The sequence below is a fragment of the Pezoporus occidentalis genome, unplaced genomic scaffold (genome assembly GCF_034315485.1).
Source record: "Pezoporus occidentalis ecotype Australia unplaced genomic scaffold, CSIRO_AGI_Poc_V1 ctg44, whole genome shotgun sequence".
Taxonomy (NCBI): Eukaryota; Metazoa; Chordata; class Aves; order Psittaciformes; family Psittacidae; genus Pezoporus; species Pezoporus occidentalis.
Genome location: NW_026915769.1, coordinates 2,575,906 through 2,599,928, shown reverse-complemented (window position 1 = coordinate 2,599,928; position 24,023 = coordinate 2,575,906). Strand labels below are relative to the sequence as shown.

The following is a 24,023-nucleotide window of genomic DNA, read 5'->3' as shown; positions in this document are numbered from 1 at the left end:
CCTTCCTTCCTTCCTTCCTTCCTTCCTTCCTTCCTTCCTTCCTTCCTTCCTTCCTTCCTTCCTTCCTTCCTTCCTTCCTTCCTTCCTTCCTTCCTTCCTTCCTTTCCTTCCTTCCTTCCTTCCTTCCTTTCCTTCCTTCCTTCCTTCCTTCCTTCCTTCCTTCCTTCCTTCCTTCCTTCTTTCCTTCCTTCCTTCCTTCCTTCCTTCCTTCCTTCCTTCCTTCCTTCCTTCCTTCCTTCCTTCCTTCCTTCCTTCCTTCCTTCCTTCCTTCCTTCCTTCCTTCCTTCCTTCCTTCCTTCCTTCCTTCCTTCCTTCCTTCCTTCCTTCCTTCCTTCCTTCCTTCCTTCCTTCCTTCCTTCCTTCCTTCCTTCCTTCCTTCCTTCCTTCCTTCCTTCCTTCCTTCCTTCCTTCCTTCCTTCCTTCCTTCCTTCCTTCCTTCCTTCCTTCCTTCCTTCCTTCCTTCCTTCCTTCCTTCCTTCCTTCCTTCCTTCCTTCCTTCCTTCCTTCCTTCCTTCCTTCCTTCCTTCCTTCCTTCCTTCCTTCCTTCCTTCCTTCCTTCCTTCCTTCCTTCCTTCCTTCCTTCCTTCCTTCCTTCCTTCCTTCCTTCCTTCCTTCCTTCCTTCCTTCCTTCCTTCCTTTGAAGAAAGTTTAAGAAATAAGAGCTGGCCTGTAACTTAGGAAGTTGTGTTTGTCATTTTTATTTCCTGAGCAATCTCAGTTCTTAAACTGTCTTTTAAAATACTGGCAGCCCATGAGCCTGAGCCACCCTTCTGGTTTTAACAGGATTAAGTTCCCAAGGCATGAATAACTTACAAAAATGACAAAAGTATTTGAAAGTTATTTAAGAGAAGAGCATAATAAAACTGCCTTGTGCTCTGAAAATATCTTCCCCCTGCCTCTGGGAAGGAAGCTGTCAACAGCATTTAATGCTGCCAGTGCCCATGCAGATGGAGAACCTCAAGGTGCTTTGCTGTTGACAGTTTAGCACAGTGCCCGATTTATCACAGCAGGTTTTCTGATGGTGTACAGGGGGAGGCTTACACCCTGTAAGCAGGGTGTGAGTCTGAGACTTTGCCCTGCCACCACCTTACCCCTACACCCGTCAGAGCTTTAACCTTCGTTTCCCTTGTAAGGTTTGGAGGAACTGATGTGCTACTGCTGAGTAGGTTGGGAAAATGTGGTAGCTACTTTTTTTTTCTGTTTCTTCTGTCTTTGTGAGCCTCTTTAATATGCAGAATGAGAACAGACTGAATGGAAGAATGAGGCATATCAAGTCTAGGTGTGCAGGTCTTTAGCATTCCCTAAAATCTGCAGGAGAAATTTCTCCCGCAAATGAGCCACTAGCTCAGAGACTGCCATGAAACTATTGATCTGTGGCAGAAGCTTTGACAGTACATTTACATATTGCGCTGTGAAAATTCATGCCATACTCCAAATTATGACTGTGCACCACACACTGAGGGAATGAAGTGGTAAGTAGAACAACAGACAAGAAGTATCAATCTCCTGATTATTTTTAATTACACATAAGAGGAAACCAAGCCAATCTTGGTGTAATCTGCTTTACCTTTTTCTTTTTGGTGACATATAATCTATCAGCCAGGTAAGTCTGTACCGGAGTGTGTTACCTTTCCATCTTAATTTCTTTATTGATGTTAATATTATATATAAGGGCAGTCACACATCCTTGGAAAATTATTTGATTCAGTTGAAAAACTAATTTTAGTCAAACTGCTTTCCAGTTTACCAATAGATGTATAATAGAGGCAATCTGAAGAAGAGGCTTTGCTCACAGTTATGTCTGAAGTAATGTGGTGACACAAATACAGTTTTATACTTCATTAGCAAGCAATTAATAATGCATGGTAGATATGATATCTCCTGTTAAAGTTCAGCTGTGAAATGAAGTGTTTCATTCAGTTTGTCAGCTTCTGTGAAAACATAAAGATTATGACTCCTCCAAATTTTGGTGCTCACACCTTTAAAAAGATCTCAGGTTTCGTTGGTGCATGGAAACATCATCCTCCATATGTTTTTCTTTTGCTACTTTCCTTTGCTCTTTTCAGGAACAAACCCAGATTTTTCATCTCTTGACTGGATGCCTTGATTCAGCCTTTTAAAATCAAAGGGCAGAAATATCTGCCAGTGTGTGTCCCAGGGAACAATGTTACTTTCTAGGATTCTAGACCCCATAAAGAATAGCCTTGCAGCTGAGCATTAAGTAAAACAAAACATATCAGAAAAACAAAGAATTCTTCATCTATTCATGCAGCAGGAGACAACATGCAAGGAAACAAGTAGTTACTCGTTACTTTCTGCACCAGTATAAGGTACAGATTAAATCAGATAAACATTTGTGTTTACATTTAAAATGCCTAAGGTTTCCAGACACTGTGGTCTTAGGTGTTCTGTTAGTGTCAAGTGAGACAATTACACAGTGTCTGATACACAGTGACCAGGTTATATAAACAAAACTATGGGGTTCTAGGGAAAAGAGTGATTGTATCTCTCTTTGTTAGTGGTATAAAAAACAACAAAGTCCCACAACTGTTTAATTCTTCCATGTCAGAGAGTGAGAATGAAACTGATTACAGCAGAACCAGGGAGTGCTCTTTTCATTAACCCAGTGCACATCTAATTTCAGTGAGAATAAAGCTGTCCATGTCACCAGAAGGGTGCAAAATGAGAAGTCAAGAGAAATTAATGGAGTAGCTCACTCTTTCTTTTCTTCTCCTTTAAATTCTGAAATTGCATAGCAGTGGTACACTTAAGGAAAGTATAGATAGGTGAATATTTTGTATATTTGTGAAAAGAAGATGAAACAGAAGAAACCACTGTGTGAGAGAGCTCATTTTGATATCAGAGTGCAAATAAAATGGTTTTGATACAGCTGGCATTAACAGTCTCATAGATATTAAGGTGACTCTTTCCATTAATGTATTATTTCCGGTTCCTTAAAAATTTGGAACATTTTAACTATATGTGCCAAAATTGTCAGCCTGGACTAAATTTATGTGCAGAGGGAGGAAAGGATGAGGACCTGCAACATTTCAGCTAAAAGTATTGATCTCTTTCTGAGGAAAATGTTGTTTCAGTCAAGAAATGGAGAAATTCTTTCCAGTCCCTTTAGGTTTTGGATTAAGCATACACAATATTTCTGACAACTGGTTAGAAGTAATGATACAGATGTGACTTTTTTCTTTGTGGAAGCGCTGTCCTAGTCGGCCAAATAATAAATCCTTAAGCAAATATACTTTGTGGATACTTGGTAAGGGACTTTGTTCATTTTAGGAGTTCTACTTCTAAAACTCAAAACTTTCTGGCTTCTGCAAGTATTTTCAAAACCTGGGTGAGCTCTGCTCTGCATGCACTGTGCTCACAGACTGACTTCAAGGTACCAGTGGCAGGTATCCCGACAGGTGACTCCAAGCCGAGGAGAAGATAAACACAAAAGCAGAAACCCTGGCACCTGCTAAGTGCTCCTGAGGTACAGTCACCGTGCACAAAAATCTTTGTTATCACTTGGGAAAGTGCTAATTTTTTTTAAGTACCACATAAATACGGGTCACTACCCACACTTCCACACTCCTCACCCCTCTGTTAGCAAAGAGCTGACTGAGTGGAGGCAGTTGTTGATCATGCAGCTGACAGAGGTGAGAGAGATCTTGCACTGCCACTCATGCACAAAGCCCTACTTTTTTTTTAACACCCCCCCCCTCAACAAACCACCCATAACCTTCTGAGCAGAGCAGTGCTTGCATGGTGAATTAAACCTCTTGAGCAAGAGAGTGATTCACTGTCCAGGCAGTGAGAGGGGTCTCGGGTGCAGGGTCCCTACAGCAAATCTTCAGCTGGGCTTGGTAAAGACCCCCAGACTGCAGAGTACGTACACGCAGCAGTGCCACTGTTCTCTGTGACCACTCCAGCACATGCATGGCCCATGGCTGTCCATCTTATTAAAATACATGTGAAACATCCTGACTGCCTTACATGAGTAGTCCTGTGCAGCCATGCCTGCATCTTTTCTCCCGACTACTTGCAAGTGTTTTACGTGTATATTTGTTGAGCACTGCAGTAGAACTGCCCAGGGAGCTGACACTGGGATAGGCTAAATCCTCCAGCCAGCACAGGAACCAATGCACAGAGGAATGTAAACAGCGCTAATGGCTGCACTATATGCCACAGAGATCACCTGGGGGAGCCTGCGGAACTGCCTCAAGTGATCACCTGGTTAGCTAAAAAAACATTTCAGTGCATTTTGTGGTCTTAATGGCCTTAGTAACCCTGACCAACTTCACCTGGGACCTCCACCAACACCCATGGGCACAGAAACACTAACCTCCACCCAAGCTTTGTTGGAGGTGTGCTTGTCTCCAGTATTGTCCTCTTGGATGGATCTTGTGTCTTTGCTGTGTGTTTCCTGGATGAACCTTTTGTGCCCTTGTTTCAAGTCTTGTTTCTGGACTAATCTTTTCTGTTCCTGGCTGGACTTCCTGGGCCTGATTTATCCCCTTGTAGTGCCTGAAACTGTTGGCAAAACCTGTTACCAGCACCCAGCTGTGCTGTCTTCAGCCTCTGTAGGACTGTGCCTTCAGAGAGGGCCCTGCTTGTGCTGGATCTAGCCTTGGTTGCTGGCTTGCCCTCCTTTCCCTTGGGGAGCAGCCCCCAGTAGTTCAGTGTCCAGATGCTGGCAAAGGTAAGCCTAAACATGTGACTGCTAGTCTTGAGCTATGTGTTAGTAGAGTGAAGCCCTTTGTGGGTTTAGAATTTCAGTAGTTATTTGATAACTTAAAGTTCGCTGATAAGTCTTTGTGAGGCTTCGTATGATACAGACAGATGTGTTTCATGGAATCTGTTGTCAGATTTCAGTCTATCAGCACAATTATGTTTGTGACTGTAATGTGAAAATGAGGCTATGTGGAGTATGCTGCCTTTAGACAAACCTATTAATTAGAAAGGAACAAATTTCTCCTACCCTGTTTTCATACTGTTGACTCCAGGAAGCAGAACAGATTGAAAGTCTAGGTCAGGGTTTTGATCTGGGCTAAGTAACATGTCAGTATACCCAAGTGACTTCACCTTGAACCTTATCTGTCAGTGTGGAGGAAATAGCTGTGAGCTGGGTGCTGAGGAACACACCTGGCACCTGGGGCAGAAGCTGTAGTTTGAGGCAGTAAACATCCTGGAGAACCAGCAAGAACTGAGATTGTTGTGGGAAGAGGCAGACTGAAGGTCAAGGCCAGGGAATAGGCTAATGGGTCTTGCTGAACATGGATCCTGCAACAAGGAGCTACTGTGCAGGCAGGAAGGAGTACAAGCCAGTCTGAGAGGCAGTGGGGAAGATCAGGGACTGCTCAGTAAAGCATGCAAGTTCAAAACTAGGACTAAGCAAGAAAGAAGCCCCAAGAAGAGGTAAGAACAGAAAAGCAAATGTGTGTATGGGAGAAGAGAGAGGATTTTAACTGGCAAGATGAATAGGATGAGAAGTCAGTAGAGCCAGGATTTCATTTCTTGTAGGAGACCATGTAACCTCTATTTTTTTTTAAGTGACTGGTACTATGAAAATACTGTCTATCTTGGGCTGGACTTCTAATTCAGCTGTTCCTCAGCTCTCCTTATGATGCATGTAGTTAAAATTACTTTTGGAGGGGTTTTGTAAAGACAAATTAGTATCTGCTCAGTCCTAGGAAGTCCTTGTCAGGAAATCATTCAATCATCCATCCAATCCTGTGCAACAAATAAATCCTGGCCTGTTAATTCAATGAGGAGAAAAAATGTGGATTGCTGTTAATCTGTTAAGCATCAGCCATCCACTGTTCTGAGTCTTGAGGATCCCCTGGGAGAAATGGTACCAGCTATGTCGCAAATAACTGGGCACAAAGGAACAGCATCAAACTTATGTACATACATAACTCTTATTCTGGAGCTTTCCTTAACCTGAGTGATTCTACAAAGTATCCGGTTCAAAAGGATATGAGCCTGAACAAAGTTCCTAGATTCTGAATGTCTCAAAATTATGACCAAGTATCAGTCCTCCTTCAACTGTTCCTTTTGATATGCATTCTCCCACCTGCTGTTTCCTGAAATCAAGGCCTGAAGTATTCAGGTGCACATTAATCCAATCAATACCTGGCCCAATTTTTCTAGTACACTTCACCTAGAGCAGATTTGTGGGAAATGAAGACTTGAATGTTCAGCTGTTCAGAATATCCATGTGTTACTGCACCCACCTCTTCCATGCTGCTTCCTAGTGGAAGTACCTGTGCCAGGTAAGTGCTCCGGATTCTCTGTGGGATCTTTGTCCTATAGCAACAGGGGCAGCTGCTTAATTGAACTGGGAAATAAATGCTAAGGGAGATGAGTTTTGCCTCAGTGGTGAGCAGTAGACTCTTGCACCTCTTAGTCCTGTGACTGTTTTCTGGAGCAATTCCTTGGCTGAAGATTGGCTATGTATTACCAGTCTGTTGCTAACCTGTCAGCTGCATGGAGGGATAGAGGCTTAAGGCACGAAGCAGCTATGGTTTAGTAAATCTGGGGTAGGTGTCAAGAGCTGTTTCTGGGCTTGCCCTCCATCTTCAGGTAGTAAACACTACCAGAAACAGGATCTGTCCCTTTCAGAATTGTAGGAAGTAGGTTTTGAGAAAAATTACAGGCTAGTCCCCCAGTTTGTCCATGCAGATTAACAGGGACACATGGGATGGGTTCTTTTGGCTATTGGGCAAGCCAAGAGGACATGCAGCTTGATTGATATGATCTTCAGTTAATACATTTAGTAAACTTACCATATAATTAGATGCTGTAAAAGGCTTACTAAGATGTTTTTCATCTGAGAGAGTACTTAGAGTTGAGTGGTTTCATAGCTGAAACCATATACATTGCATTTACACAAGCAGAACAACAAAATGTCAGTTGCAGAAGTCTTGTCACTGTCTAACATAATGTAAACAAACATTTAGCTGGAAATCTTAAGAGCAGTGCTGACTTTTCTGGCTCCTATTCTTTTCTGCTCCCTGTTATATTTAGTGTCCTTTATATGCAGCAGCTGTGTACATGTGAATGGCTGATCAAGCATCTTGGTTATTTTCAACTGCATGCAGTTCAGCTTCCGTGAAAGCAAACGTATTTGGAATGCCTGTCAAACTGTTATTTGGATCTGCCTTTAAATTTCAGCTCTTTGCCCTTCACATAGTAATTAACCATTGTTAATAGGAGATGCAATTTAGAGTCAGTTTTACTAAGCATCAAGCTTAGTATTCCAGAGACCTCATTCAAAACTGTGAGTTGACAACTGCCTGTATAGTGTCTTAGATGTACCTGCTTATGTGGCTTTGTGTTTTTGGAAGCAGGAGATCTTTAACAGGATTTTTCATGGTGAATAGAGAGACCCACAGTAAGAGGCACCGTGAGTATTGATTTAACTAAGGTAATACACAAAAATATGAAAACTGATTATCTTACCCTTAGAGGACAAGCATTTGATCCATTTAGGGAAATATAAGGACACCATCATCTGGCAGTTGCATTTTCATTTGAATGTCTTACTTCTAGACACTGAGCAGGAGTCAGAGTTTGGAGTTGTTTTGCTCTTGAAGAGAAAAGGAGAGATGCATTCTTAAAATAGTGGCTAGGTGGGTATGGAGCTCAGTAAACATGTGGAAGCTATGAACTCAGATGCAGTTGCAACCTCTGCCCAAGTGAAGCTCTGAGCCAACCTCCTCATCAGCACATCTGCTGGGTAGAGCTGGCTTGGCACAACTATTCTTGTTCAAATGGCTCTGCAGTGTCATGCCTTCCATGTAGGCTGGTGCAGAGGCAATAAAATGTGCAAACACCTTTTCTATGACAAAGGAGGAAGGTGAGGCATTGGCGGGTAAAGCATTTCAGGGTAAGTGCTTCAAACCTGTGCATCTTCTCCCTGGCAATGTTTGCTGCTATGTTTTGGGGAACAAATGAGCTTGTGATCACCGAGACGTTTTAGAAACCTCTGCTCTAAATCTTGAATACAGGAACTTATAGTCTCCTATTAACATACAATGTATTGGGGCTGAGGATGATCAGGAGGGATCTTTGGGTCTAATCTGGATGCTGTGAAGCACCTGCCTGGAGTTAAGAACAGAGGTACAGGCACCCTGGAGACTTAGCTAGAAACAGTGAATTAGCTCATTTGGTGAATTTTTCCTTCAAGTTTTCTGTTTGTCAGATTTTTTTTGACTCTTTGCTGTTTTAATAAGCCTATATTTCGGTGGCTCAAATTTCTGTGAAGTCAACTTTTGTTGACTTCATATTAAAGCATCTGCTGCTAGAGAGTATGAATTAAACCAAAATGTAAAAAGCAGGAATGTTAGATTTTCTTGGCTAGATGGAAAGTGTTCTTAATGTCTAGGTCCATTTGTGGTAGCTGGTAGTACAGAGTATGTCATAACCTTTAAAAATCCTGTGCAACCAACAGCTTTACAATGTTTATTCAAACTGGAGAATCTCTAGAATCTCAATATTAATTTTTCATAGAAAAATATGTAGTTTTAAAATTATTTGTTTAAGCTATTGTGGTTGAAAATCGGTTAGGGTTCTTCAAAGCATGGTGTCTGAGGAAGCTTTATTATGGGAAGTGACAAGGATGGCTTTAATCAGCTACATTTTGTAGTAATCTGAATATTTTTTCCTGAAGTTATTGTCTTCTGATTAGAGTTCAAAGAATTTTCTTGCAAACTATTCTTGTTCTGTCTAAATTGAAGCTTTGTGTGATTGTGACAATTGTGTCCAAATGGCTTTTTGGGAAGGCAAAAGCCTAAACCAAACTATATCAATACACTTAGGAAGTTTCTATGACTCACTAACTAAATGACTTCAAAATGTTGAAGTAAACTTTCAGAGCTTCCTGTTTTGCTTTATTCCACTCTGGGTTTCTGGATGCTTCTGAGTTTCCCCCAAAGGAAAAAAGGGAATCCATGTGGATATACTTCTGATGTATCACAGATGGTTCCTGTAAATGTGAAGGTGAATTCTTGACTCTGAAGTTCAGATGTCTCCCACTTAGAATTTAACTTCTAACCTTACTTCAAGTGAAAGAGGGTATTTGAGGACTATCCTCTTGTAAAATGTTAGGATTTTGAGTTATTGGTTGTGTTGATAGGCTTGACTATCACAGTTAACAGCCTTGTTTTTCCAAAACTGGAGAGTGTTCAGTGATTGTACGTGACAAAGTTGGTATCAGCGATAATGTTTTGACATTTGTCTGTTTGTTTTTATGGATCAGTTCTTTGACCCTGTTCCCATTGTGGCTGCTCAAGCTAAGGCAGGTGCCATGTTGTGCCAAGGAGTACAAGTAAGATGCACGGAGTGGGATTAACTTCAGAAAGCATTGCCACTGAAAGCTCTTTCTTGAATTAAAAGCAGCCTCCAGTTTCACATGAATCTACAAAACCATCTGGGGCTTGTCTCTCCATCTCATGTGGAATAATTACCAGCTCTCACCAACAACTGAATTTTCTCAATTTTTGTCAATATAAGACTCAAAATGACTTGCAGCATTAAATGTCTGTGCAAATTTCAGGATGTCTACAATATCCTGTTAGTACGGATGTCATGTATTTGTTATATTCACAGAATTTACTTTAAGTGGACAAAAGGGAATTTAGGAAATTTCTGCTTAGTCCTTTCTATTGGCTCTTGGCCTATTAATAATATCAGGTGTACCCTCTGGAGGTGAATTGCTGTTCCCCCAGCCTTTTAAATAAAGAAATAATGTTCTTGCAAGTGTGATCTTAATACATGCATTTCAAAAGCTCCCTGACTCTGACCCTGACAACATTATCTGCACTTTGGTATTTAATAGCAATTGAAATGTTTTCTTAAGTTTACCCAGCTGTCAGGAATAGTCATTCTCTGTCCAGCTTAATACGCAGTAATGGCACTTACTTTGTTTCAAGTTCTGGGATGTCTTTTTTTCATTGTGGTGAAGAAATTGTAACTTGCCATTTCCTGGATTCCTTTTCTGAGCAGAGCACCTCGCTCTTGTTATTGATCACTGTTCCGTTCGGATGATTCTCACTGGACTATTTTAGGTCATACTTTAACACTACTTGTCCGTTTGCTGCTTCTGCTTTTATCTGGTCTCAGTAAGCTGCTTAGTTTCCTGCCACTTGTGATATTTTGTAGATTTTACAGTAGAGCACATCAAAGGAGCATCTTTGTTTACTGCAATGACAACACAGAACTTCATCCCCACTCGCTAATACACGTAGAAACTGCATGTATCTACTGTTATTAAATCCCTGAGCATTTTGTGGCCAAGAGTAGTGACCATGGCCTTAATCTGTTTGTACTACCAGGTTTTGTATTTACTTATGCTTAGTCCCCATTTTATTTATATCCCTGTACCACGCTCAGCAAAGTGCCTTGCAGAAGCACATTAGGTGATAATGGCTGCCATCTGTCATGGAGAGGTTTTTCTTTAGGCACATCTCTGTTCTGTTTCTAAAAAAAACTGTCTACATGTCAGTAGTCTCATAAATTGTATAAATGGTTATTTTTTTCTTTGACTGTTTCAAACTTAATCATAGGAACTCTGACTCCAGATACAGAAGAACTATAAATACATTGCACCTTCAATTATTTGTAATACTGTGCATGCTTTAGTATTCATATCCATGGAAATTAGCAGGTGACATGCTGAAGGATCAAATGCAGTTTTTCCTGAACCTTGACCACCTGCTCACATTCCTTTTACGAGTTGCATCTCAAGGCTGTTCACAGCACTTAAAACCTGTGAACTGTTTGAGAGCAGCTGCCATATTTGTCTGGTTAAAAAAAGCACCTTCTAAAGTAACACTCCTTCTCTCCATATGTCTCTCTGCTATGATGCCTGAATATTGCAATCAGTTTTCATGTATTTCCTGGGAATCCTCTAAAGCAAAAATGGAAACAGCCTATTGAGAAGGAATAGTTTCCTTGGTTGTATTAAAATAGAAAAATAAATACAGACTACGCGCACATACCTGTAGTCTCATCCTGAACAACCTTATATACATATCTGTCCTGCCCTCAGAAGCACCTTTGAAATCAAGTAAAATTACTTTGCAGAAGATATATTTTCATATATTTTTTTATTTTTTATATATTTTTTTGCAAATGTATTCGCAAAACTGCTATAGGCAAAATATCTTTCCTGTTGAATTATATATTTTCATGCATAAAGGTTTTTGTTGGTTGTCTTCTATGGACATGTATCCCTCCACTGTCATAGGTGGAGATTTCTCTTTCAGCTTTGTGTGTGAATATATGGTATGGTAAGATCACAAGGGTTAGACATTAAATTGTCTGCCCTTGTTACACAGAAGCTGTTCACTGAACACTGATTATTTTTCACACATGCACGCATCAACACAAGCTATCAGCTGTTATCTTGTTGTATCATGCCTGAGGCTTGTCAAGGAGTGACTGCCCTTTGGGTCAGAAGTAAAAACAAACACACAAACCCCTAAGGCTTCACTTCAAATAGTTGCCCTTTCCGCTTCTACAGAAAAACTGTAACTGTACCTAGCAGCTTGCTCTGACTCTGATGAATTGGCGGTGAACAATTCCCCTGCAATGCATGGCCTTTTTTGTTAAAAAACAAAATAAAGAATTCAGCACCTTGCACTCTTGACTAGTTCCAGATATGGAAGCAACTGAGGGCATTTGCATTTTGCTTCTAATCAATACTGTGCCAGCCTATTTTGATTCCTTCTCTAGGGTTACATGTGGGGTTTAGAAAGATATTGCAATATAAAGGTTAGGTAAACAGATCTTGTGATGCAACCTTTGTTAACTATTGATTACCAATCTGTATTTTTCTTTTCATTAGTCTGTGTTTGGTTTTACTTATGATGTTATTGAGGGGATGCTCTATTTGCTTTTACAGACTCTGAATTACCCTTAAAACAATGCACTTCTTACTACTAACTCAAACAAAAGAGAAACCTGGAAAACCAGATTTAATTTTTTCCCTCTGAAGCTTACTTAACATGGTAAAATGGGAAAGAGGATAGATAAGTCTGTAACTCTGAATGCAGCAGCTAAAAGCCTTAATGCTCATCAGCACTATGAGAAGGGAAAAGAAGAATTTTGTTTGGCTTGTGTTGTGCTTACCTTCCACTCCTTGTACTCCAAGGAAAAGCTCTAAAAAGGACACAACTAGCAAAGGCCATTGCAAGGAAGAGAAAACAAAGTCTTTGGCTTTCTGGCTTTGGCAGCACCAGTCCAAAGAATCCTTGCTCTGTACAAGTGCAGAACTGCAATTATTTTCTGACTGTGACCTTTCTTATAGAATCATAGAATTGTTAGAGCTGGAAAGGACCTTAAGATCATCAAGTTCCAACCCCCCTGCCAAGGGCAGGGACACCTCACACTAAAACATGTCACCCAAGGCTCTCTCCAAACTGGCCTTGAACACCGCCAGGTATGGAGATTTCACAGCTTCCCTGGGCCACCCATTCCAGTGCCTCACCACCCTTACAGTAAAGAACTTCCTCCTTATATCCAATCTAAACTTCCCCTAAGTTTTAACCCGTTACCCCTTGTCCTGTCACTACAGTCCCTAATGAACAGTTCATCCCCAGCATCCCTACAGGTCCACTTTAGGTACTGGAAGGCTGCTATGAGGTCTCCATGCAGTCTTCTCTTCTCCAGGCTGAACAGCCCCAACTTCCTCAGACTGTCTTCATACAGGAAGTGCTCCAGTCCCCTGATCATCCTCGTGGCCCTTCTCTGGACTTGTTCCAACAGTTCCATGTCCATGTTGAGGACACCAGAACTGCACACAATACTCTGGGTGAGGTCTCACAGGAGCAGAGTAAAGGGGTAAGATCACCTCCTTCGACCTGCTGGTCACACTCCTTTTGATGCAGCCCAGGATACGGTTGGCTTTCTGGGCTGCAAGCGCACACTGAAGCCAGCCCATGTTCATTTTCTCATCGACCAACACCCCCAAGTCCTTCTCGCAGGGCTGCTCTGAATCTCTTCTCTGCCCAGCCTGTAGCTGTGCCTGGGATTGCTCTGACCCAGGTGTAGGACCTTGCACTTGGCATGGTTAAACTTCATGAGGTTGGCATCAGCCCACCTCACAAGGGTGTCAAGGTCCCTCTGGATGGCATTCCTTCCCTCCAGGGTATCAACCAAACCACACAGCCTGGTGTCATCAGCAAACTTGCTGAGGGTGCACTCAATCCCACTGTCCATGTCAGCAATGAAGATGTTGAGCAAGACCGGTCCCAACACCGATCCCTGAGGAACACCACTCATTACTGGTCTCCAGATGGACATTGAGTCATTGACCACAACTCTTTGTGTGCGGCCATCCAGCCAGTTTTTTATCCACCGAGTGGTCCATCCATCAAATTGATGTCTCTCCAATTTAGAGACAAGGATGTCATGTGGGACAGTGTTGAATGCTTTGCACAAGTCCAGGCAGATTACACCAACTGTTCTACCCCTGCCCATCAGTTCTGTAGCCCCATTATAGAAGGCCACCAAATTGGCCAGGCAGGATTTCCCCTTAGTGAAGCCATACTGGCTGTCACCAAGCACCTTGTCGTTTTTCATGTGCCTTAGCATGCCATCCAGGAGAATGTGCTCCAAGATTTTGCCAGGCACAGAGGTGATACTAGAAAACCTGTAAAAACATGCAATACCTGTTCTACCACACACCAAATGGTCCAGTAATTTAACGCTTTATGCTTATTTTGCTAATTAATTTCCTGAACTAGTAAAGAACTTCAGGAGCTGGGAAGAGCACATTTCTTCAATGTCCTGGTAGGTGGGAAGGAGAGAGAGAATCTCTTTTATGGTTAGTCAACCTTGCTTTCACTTAGTGTTCAGAGATTGAGTACTTGTGCTTAAAAGGCCTTGAATTGTAATTAGTGCCAGCACTTGAAAGCAGAGGATGTCTGTATGGCTTTATACCCTGTTGGATATTGGTACTGAAAAAACAAAACACCCATTCTTACCAATCCCTGAATGAAAGGAAGCAGAGAACATGTCCAACTCAACTAAAGCTTCAATAAGATATAAGTATCTTATACTTGGTTTGATAGTAAAGCCATAAGGTCTATTGCCACAGGAGTCTGACAGAAAGGCTAAATGTGTATATAAGACAAGGAGAGAATTATTTTTATAGCAGAAACTTAGGGAGACGAGAGGTTGTAGCTGTTTGTAGCCTCTTAGATTTACAGATCAGTGGTGATGAAATTCTATTTGGAAGTTTGCTCTTTGATTTATTATGTGAATGAGTCTAAGTAAACAATATCGTCTCCTATCAAGGTGTCTTCAGGCCAGACACATGGACATGCAGCAGCAAAAATGAAAATTAAGTGTAGGGTTAAGCTTTTCAAGTTGATATCCTGCTGAAACTCATGTGGAGACCTCACATTGATTTTTTTGTATAGAGTGTAAGGCAAAACTGGCTGAAACTAATAGATTATTTTGCTGCAGCACTGTGGCTTGGAGGGATTTCAGCTCCATTAAAGATCAATCTAAGCCTCTTCTGACATATGAAGAGAAGAGTAATTTGTGTACCTCTGGTATAAGAAACTTTATCCCACAAGCCTTGAAACCTGAGTTTCAATGTGAGTGATGTCTATCATGGATGCTTCCATCCTGATAGATCTTTACCTGAAAGAGCAGATATAGCTCTTTTCCTTCGAAGTGGAGAATGGTTTAGAGTTTTCCAAGAGATCATATGAAAAAATACTCAGTTATGACCAGAGCTTTGGTTGGATATATGATGGTAGCTTTGATGTTTCATTATTCTGTGAGTTTAATTGGCATCTTTAGAACCTCCTTTGTTGTGGAGAGATGCAAGGTGAATTTCAAGCCTAAATCTTTTTCATTTGTGAGAAGTTATCTTTATGGTGATTAAATGATGTTCTAAGATATCTATGCCATCTACTGTACAGCAAGTGAAGTCCACGAAAGTTCAGTAAGCCTGAGGAGTTTTCTTTGTGAAGGAGGATGTGGGACTTAAAATTTATCTAGAATTATTCACAGCCTTTTAGACCAGGATAGTCACTGGACTTTGCAGGTAGCAGTGGCAGAGCCCTGGCTGTTTAAACAGGGAGAAGTAATGAATTCAGTGATGTAAAGGGAAGAGTGTTACACGGCCATTCCAGTGACTTACATAGAACTGTTGTGGAAATTACATGAGACTGTGTAAGAACTGAAATTGCAATTTTGAAGACCAAAAAAAATGTGATAGACATTCTTTCTAAGCTTCTGTTTAGTTTAGAAGCATTTTAAAAATTATCTGCCACTAGAGGCAAAGATGTTCTGTGCCCTGAGGATTTGTAGATTCCAGTTCTGATAGACAAAGCAATTGACAGTGTAAACTTGAAACAGCTCCCACAACAGGTAAAATTGTTCAAGGAAAGGTCTGATTCACATCCAGGTGTATCTTGCACAACTGCTTCCATCCTTATTGCCTTGAGATATTGGCAACTGAATTAGTGTGATGTACAATGTGAAAGAAAGGGGTGTCTAATGTGGAAAAGATGGATCCAATGACTTCCTCTCTAACTCTTGAGGAATGAATTAGAAATCTTTGAGCTTTGTAGCACCCAAGAAAAACTGTTACAAGGTCCCAAAATAACTAAAGATCAAACAGAGGGAAAAGACATATCACTGATAAGAAAAGGAGTAATAAGGTCCTGTTCAAAATACTGTGGCAAAATCAAATTTTATTGAAAGAACAGCTACAAGGGAGAAGTTAGGGAAGAAAAAGAATATATTTGCAGAAAGTTTATCCCAAGGTTAGGTACGTCCTAAAAAAGCAACACTGTACAGAGGCTAGGCATATAATGGATGAGCGCAAACACAGTGTACCTTGATATTTGATATTGTGCTTCACCTCTGAAGTAGGCATAACCCTAAGGAACATTTAGGGAACAGCTGCTCACTCCTCTGCAGAGCTGGCTAAGTCACATTTCTTTCCTTTCTTGTCAGTTTGGATTTTAACTACACTTGGATGGCAATCCATATATATTTTTTGGGGGTGTGAAGAAGTGTTATAGAAGACCTTTGCCACATCTACGGTTCAGGAAATTTGTCTGAGGATTAGCGTGTGTTATGCTCTGAGCTCTTGGAAAAGGTATAACCAATGTCATCTTGTTACTGAGAATATCAAAAAGCCCAACAGTAAGTTTCAGCTGTCCCATTAGTTATCTAAAACCACAGACAGAATATTAACTTGAGGTGGTTCATCTCTAACGCATGCCATCAGCTCTCAATACAGGCGGTGTTGCTGCATTTAGTTGCTTAATCTTTAACTCCCTCCAGAAGCCAGAAAGCACAAGCACAGCCCTACAGCAGGCATAGTAAAACCTTTTTTTTTAACCTGTCTTAACAGATAATGTGCCAACCAGTTAAATATATCCTGTTCTCACAACCAACTCAGGAAGCAACCTTTATAAATTAAAGCTGTGTATTTCTGGTGGATAGATACCATTAATAGGTATACAGTAAAAGTAGATGGCACACTGTCTTGTGGGTATAAGAACAGAGACATCTTCACCAGTCCTAAGCATTGACAGCAGATAGTGACAATTGCAGTGTATACCACTTGCTGAATCTGGATTTTCTGAAATTCATGAAAAATTTTCTACCTTACATTAAGCATGGATATTAAGCTACCATTGCCAAGTGGTGTTGGGTGAGGGGGTGCATCTTCTGATGCAAAATATAGCCCAGAAATTATCCTGGGGTTTCACTGCTTATGTGTAATTTTAAAGCTACAAAGATAACACATTGATAGGGGAAATAAACTCTTTCAATCTGTGCATATTAGGAACTTCTTAGCAACATATTAGGAACAGTAATCAGAAAAAAATTTTGCATATGTTTCTGCCAGTCTGAGGTTAATTTTGTTTCTACACACACTTATGCCTGAAACTTGTACAAATGTCAATCAAATAGATAGTAAACATAAGTTTTCTTGAATTGACTGCCTGCAAGAATTTGAAGTGTTTGCTTCTGTCTCCATCTGAACACCTTTCCCTAATATCTATCAGGATATTTGATGAGTCCTGGGTGGTACTAATTCATACCTAGGGAAATAATACTATAGATAAAACCAGTGTTTATTTGAGCTTATTTGGAAATATGCATGTTTTCTTATCAAATGGAAAAACTGAAAAATGCCTCTTGGGTTCAACCTTTATTTAACCTTTGGTGCTTTGGTATAAGGGAAGTGTTCTGTTTCACATTTGAGTGTCTTTTAACAAAGGGAAGTAAACGGTGCTCTCATAGTAAGGAGGATGTCCCACATTGTGTAAGGGTTAAGTTCAGCTCTGTTCTCTGCTTGACTGAGAGCAAGGAGTTGAACAGTAGCATCCACTGGGCTGTAACATAGGTCATAGTAAATCATCCCTTCTCCTCCCCAGAGGGAGTAGTCTTCGCATGTAAAAATGTCTGAATATTTATTGAAACAATGAAAGAATTTACCTAGTTTCTTGCCAGCTCATGGATTATGTTGGGTTATTCGTAGGGCTTCCCCTTTCTGAGAAACAGTGCTAATGACTGGTCACCAGCCAGATGTAGACACATTCACAACAACCTTTTGAGCCCTGCCGTTCAGCCAGTTCTTCACCCAGCACACATACGCCTGCTCATCTCACAGCTGGATTTATCCAGGGTACTGTGAGGGACAGCTATAAAAAGCCCTACTAAAATTCAGAAAACTGCATTCACTGCCTTCCCTTTATCCACTAGGCAGTTGTCCTTATCATAGGATATAAAATTAGATGGGACTTTCCTTTTATGAACCTATGTTGGCTGTGCCTAATAATGATTGTGTTGTCCTTTAAATGCCTCTCAGTAGCGCCCAGTATTATCTTCTCCATAATTTTTCCAGGAACTGAGGTTAGATTAACAGGCTTGTATTTTCCTTGGTCTTCCCTTCTTGTAAATTGGAATGACATTGACCAGCTTCCATTCAGCAAGGACCTCTCCAGATTCCCAGAATCTTTGATAGATGATTGAGGGGTCCTGCTGTATAACATCTGCTGGCTTCTTCAGTGCTCTAGGATGAATCCCATTAAGCTCTGTGGACTTCTGAGCACTCAATTGACACAATGTAGGAGCATGCGAGAGGCTTGGGGTGTTGTAACCAAGAACAGGATGCAGGACTGTGACCTGTACTTCAGATGTATGTGTTCATTAATGTGTTAACTGGGCAGCTGGGGAACATAAGCAAAGGTTATACTAAAGGTCTTCTGTTATGAGAACAGTGGAACCACTGAATGCTTAATTTCCATGTTTGCTACAAAGTGTAACTTTGTAGTCAGCTTGTAGAGTTGTGGAGTTCGGTTAAACTTGGCATGTTTCTCATCAGGGCTGGTATGGCACTGTGCTGCCAGCACAAGTCTTACCTGTGGCAAAGCTCAGTCCCATATGAGTGAGGACCCAGCTACTATTTGGCAATCTTCCCTTGCATCTGTCCTCCTGCCATCAGATACAACATACAAGCTGGGGTTTTGGCCTCTGAAATAATTCCCAGCCTGTGTATTACAAAAATGGTCACAAATACTGAATAAGTGTACCTGGATTTGGGAATTAAATATACACCTGCTGATTTGATAACAGACCCTCTCTTTTGAAAAGATTTATTCTCCTAACAGCAAGCTCAAGTGGCCCAATACTATATGCCATTTAATGTCATGAAAATGAAAGTTTTGCGCATTTTGACTTACGTAAAACCTAAAAACAACAAAACGAAAGGCAAGCCTGTGAGACCTCTGGAAGAACAAGGTCTGGCATGCAGTCAGCTGGCCCCGTGTTTGAGAGGAATAGGGGTGGGCTGGCAGGAAAGCAGCTCAGCACTGCATTGTCCCTCAGCTCACCAACAGTAGCCAATCTGATACATGTTTCTCTTTCACAAGGTGGAGTTTTTTCACTCTTTCTCTAAAAAGGTAACTGGATCTATGCACAGACTCTTCTTGCTTTACTTCTTTCTACATATTGAGATCTCCAGAGGTGTAAGGTGGCTGGACTACCTTAAGCTGCAGATCATGAATGGTGTTATTTTCTCACCTGGCTTTGACAGTTAAGGATTTCATACCATCCAGTTTAGCATGTTAGCTGTGGTTTTAGAGATTTTTGTTTGTTATGTAGTAGAATCTGAAAAAGAAATTACTGCAAGTGTCTAGTTTTAAACTAAACAAGTTCCCTTATTCTCTTGTTCACTATAACCAGAATACTGTGAGGGTGATTTGTGAGGCAGAGAATAATTCTGGTTGTCAAGAGCCAAACTGGAAAAATACAACCTGGAATTCTGTTTTCCTTTTAGGCAAGACTTTGGGGGCAATCGGGGGGGAGATGTAATATAATTTCAACATCTGACTTATCTAAGACTTTCCATTACTGCAGCCAGTTGCTTTGGAATCTTCAAATTGTCTTTAAATTTTCTGTGTTGTGGATTCAAAGTGAAAAGCAAGTTAATTTTTACATCAGATGTGTTGAATGATGGCAAACAATTGATGATAGGGCTTAGTACTTGGACCTCTAGGCCCTGGGTCTTGCTGCTGTTAATCCTCCTCCAGTCTCTGTGGTGGATATGCCTCATGGGGAAAGGGAAACCCTCCCCTCTTCTTCCAGAAGCAACACACTTTGCTTCCCCTTCCTTCTCCTGAGAAGGCAGTGAGGTTTTCCAGAGTGAGTGCCCTAACTACAAGGTGACAGACACAGGAAGGGACCCTTGCCTTTGGCACCTCAGGCTGTGTTTAAAAATGTGTTTGGCTTGTAGCTAGAATTGGGTGGAAAGAGATGAAAGGAAAGAAAATGGAAAGCACTGGCTCAGCTGCCCCTGGGCACTTTAGATACACTGGTGATCAACCTGTAAAACCTGTGTTGCCAAAGAGGGAGCACGGTGCCTTGAAGTGGTCTTAGTAATGTGCACTTCATCCATTAGCAGTCTCATTTACTCAGATAGCAAGACTGAACAACACTTAAGAATATATATATTGCAGAAAATCTACTTGCTAAAGGGGATGATTATAAATATATGTTCTAATTAAACTTAATCACCTCCTGCTCTATGTTCCTAGGCAAACTTTCTAATTAAATAGCTGGAAATGAAACCTGGGACAGTATTTAATTCAAAAGTGACTCCAGAAGAAATGCTGCTGGTTTACATACAGAAAATAAGACCTTCAGTTTTATAGTTTTAACTTTTGATGAAATCATCACAAATGACAACACATGGAGAGAAACTTGTGTGTTTTTTCCCTTCCTGTTACATTCCATAAATAAAAACTCCAAAGTTACATTTTAAAGATTGGTTTGGTCTGAAATTTCATTCTGTGTATGGCTCTACTCCGTGCAGAAATGTTTACAGGGGAAGGGAAATCCTCATCTGAAGTCTGCACATAGACCTGCCACCACTCTCAGCATAGAAAGCTGAAAAACAAAATTGGAATACACCTTTTAAAGTGAGAAAGGTTCATCTCCTGTTGCTATGCTTGCTTTAGAACAGAAAGGCCAGATCTCCCACACTTTGCCATTTGCTTTTATTATAGCACCACAAAACTTCAGAGTCCTGAGAAGCCTCAGGGCAAGAGGGCAGGTGAAATGCAGATTTTATGTGCCTTCCTATAAAAGATATGCGACAAAACAATTTGCCCAAAGTTTAGCTCAGGCCCTGTAAGGAGGTAGAAGATGATCTTAATTGCCCAAGTCCCAGTATGTTGGCTTGTTTTGTTTTGTTTTGTTTTTTTTTAATCAGACCATTATCATCAGCTATCATTTAAGGACTATTTCCTGCAAGTTTATACAGTTTGTTTCCAGTAGTGGTGAAGCCCCACATTATTCTTGACAGGTATTATTCAGTTAGTACAAAATTACTAGATCCTTTGCATATGGAAGAGTGGATTTAATGGTCCCTTCACAGGTATTCAGACTGAATATGGTTTTGAAACTTGGTTTGAGTAGGAAGGAAAGTGATTATCTGGCTGTTTACCCAGCTCTGGACATGAGTGTAAGTTAACCCCTTTGATTTAAAGGGGAAACTTAGAGCAGTGAATTTCATCTAGTTTTCCACTGAAGGGGAATAGTGTACAACTGCATTTCAAGTTTCAGCAGTGTTTCATTATTATAAGCTGCCAAGATTCTTCATTCTGAAACTCATTATTAATTATTTGTAATGAAAGGATCTTGAAAAGATTTTTTTAGAAGGCTGTCTGCAAGTGTCATCCATAAAAATTACATTAACCCCACTTTTTTCTTCCTGTCCATCTTCAATTATGTGATCTGTGCTGGGAAAAAATTGGGCATCCAATTTACCTGTACATATTCAGTGAAAACTATCTAAACCAGTTTGCATGTTTTTCCAGAAAGTGTTAAAATTCTTGTTTATTGGTAAAGGAATTAACCCTACTGTAGTTAAAAGATAAGCTCCATTTAACAACTCTAACAGCTAATAGAAGGGGACCTGATCTATTTTAACCTTGCCAATATCTTTAATATCTTAGTTCCTTTTAGATGTTGGCATCAACAATTGGAGAGTTGATAAGCTTCTTAAAAAAAAAAACAGGAATAATATCAGTCCTGTGTTGTGTCAGAGCAAGGCAAAGGCAAACTATGGTGTTTTAGTCTTTTTATACCTACTACTGAAAAGCTGCGGAGAGCAAGCTCTGATCTTGCTATACAAGTAAAATGACAAATAATAGCTTTTGTTGGTAGCAATGTTAGAATTTGTTCATCTGGATTTTTGTTTGGAGGACCCTTCTCCAGTCTGAATTCCTCTGTAGCACAGGTGATAGAATTCTTTTCTAAGGATCCCTGACTCTATCAAGCCTAGTAAAATTATGTCCATACTAGAGAATATTGCTTAGAAAATCAGATCCAGCTTTAAGAGTTTTGAGTAGTAAAGTAAGGTTCCTGGTTTAGCTGTTCTCCTGACTAGCTAGTGGCTAAACCTAGCCATGTTCTTATTAGAACAAAGGTTTGTTGTGGAAAGATATGACAACATTTCATGTATGCAAATGCATATATTTGTGCATACCTGGCAGTGAGATATTCTCCATGTCTCCATCCCTGACGGTGCTCAAGGCCAGGTTGGACAGAGCCTTGGGTGACATGGTCTAATGTGGGAGGTGTCCCTGCCCGTGGCAGGGGGGCTGGAACTAGATGACCTTAAGGTTCTTTCCAGTCCTAACCATCCTATGATTCTATATAGCAGAGAAGCTGGAATGAGATTGATAATCTCGTTGCTGTGTTGGGAAGGGTAGAAATGTAGCTTGTGGTGATAAATGGCAGGAAGAAAATGTGCTGAAAATAAATTTATTGTCCTATGAAAAAGCAGTCTGAATACCGGATAGAGAAACTTAGCTAAAAGCAGTAATGAGCTTGAGCCTGTTTATAGCAAGGGAAAAGATTTTCCATATTATATGAAGGTTACATAAAGCTATACACATGCAGAAACATGCCTATAGATCTAGTATGTTTTAACAACTTGTATAGAGGAAACCCCTGGCTTGGAGGTATAACTCACAAGTATATTTCTTCCATATTGAGCATTAAATTGCTCACAGTTACAAATTTTAGAGGAAGAACAGCGATGAGGTAGACCCTTGCTGTGTTTTTCTAAAAATCACACCAAAAAGTGCAACTTGCACTAACTTAGACAAGAAAATGCCTTTCTGATGAGGAAGGCAATTAGTCTTTCATGACATAAATGTTCACTTCTCAAGCAGAGTTTCACTCACTAGATTTGAGCTACGTAGGTATGTCTCAGATCTGCACTTAGACGTGAATATTTAGTCAACTCTTCCCAATATAGGTATTTCCCAACAGCCTTTTCTTTCCTTCTTTTGCTTATGTAATTTACTTCAAATGCCTTGGCCACATGTAAGCTGCAGAGTGGTTAGGCTGAAAACAAACTATGCATTTTTTTCATCAGCTTTGTCATCATTTTCGGTTTTGCCCTTTAACAGTTCTAGCACTACTGGGATAAAATGCTGCTACAAGTTCTGTGGTGATGTAGTCTGAAGGTGGGAGGAACCACTGGAACTCATTGGACCACTCACTGTAAGATTGAGGACCCTCCACCCCCAGGTGGGAGCAGTCTCATTCATATATTCATTTACCCTGCCCTTTGCTTACGCTTTGAGAATGACAGCTTTTCCTCTTCCATGTTTAGCATCAGGCAATTTACTAAAATCTTCTACCTGCTTTGGTCCCTTGTTTTCCCATACACATATATACACATTCATATCACAGCCTAATGAATTGTCCTTACAGCATTGCCAAAAGGCTTTTGAATAATACTTTCACAGGATTTTAAAACAATACTTACAATCACTGTAGTGGCAGCTTAATGGCTTGGAAATGACAAGGGAAAGGATTTTTATGCATGGTAGCATGTAGGAAATGAAAGATTATACAAAAATGACATGATTATGGAATCAACAGGAATTTCTGTTTAGGCTCTAGTGTTAATGACGGAAGGAAAGAAATATGAGTACTTGCCTTGGTAGGCATTCTTGGAAGAATGGAGTACTTGCCATAGGTAGTTTGTTGTGGTAGACATTGGAGACTGGCTGCACTCAAGGCCACTTACATCTTGCTGTTCTTCCCAGGTTCAGAGCTAGTCATCTCATCACAAGTTGTTCAGGTATGATTTTCCCTCACTGAGTCCATGTTGGGTGTTCCATATCACTGGTTTATTTTTAAAGTGCCTGAAAATGGCTTCTAGGAAGATTTGCTTCCAGCAATTGACACCTTCCCAGGGATTAAAATGAGACTGCCTGGCATGTAGCATCTTGGAGCGTCCTGCCCAATTTTGAAAGACATCGTATTTGTCTATCTTCAGTCACTGGGAACATCCCCCAAACACCGTGGTTTTTCAAAGATGACAGAGTTGCTTTACAATGATGTTGTCTAATTTTAGATGCATCTCTTCTGGGTACATTCAGTTGATTAATTGGTCCCTAATTTTGTCCTTCTCTACTGTAGGTAGCACTTTTCACAAGGAAATTCTGCCGCTAGCCATTGCCCTT

The 24,023-nt window shown here is 40.6% G+C and overlaps 1 long non-coding RNA gene across 1 annotated transcript in view; it reads left to right on the top strand.

The window, feature by feature from the left end:
- Positions 1 to 4,322: 4,322 nt before the first annotated feature.
- LOC134172038 (uncharacterized) overlaps positions 4,323 to 24,023 on the top strand; it is a 33,371-nt gene continuing 13,670 nt past the window's right edge. Inside the window, exon 1 of the long non-coding RNA XR_009967808.1 lies at positions 4,323 to 4,696. This is a non-coding gene — a long non-coding RNA (uncharacterized LOC134172038). The remainder of the gene's footprint in view (positions 4,697 to 24,023) is intronic.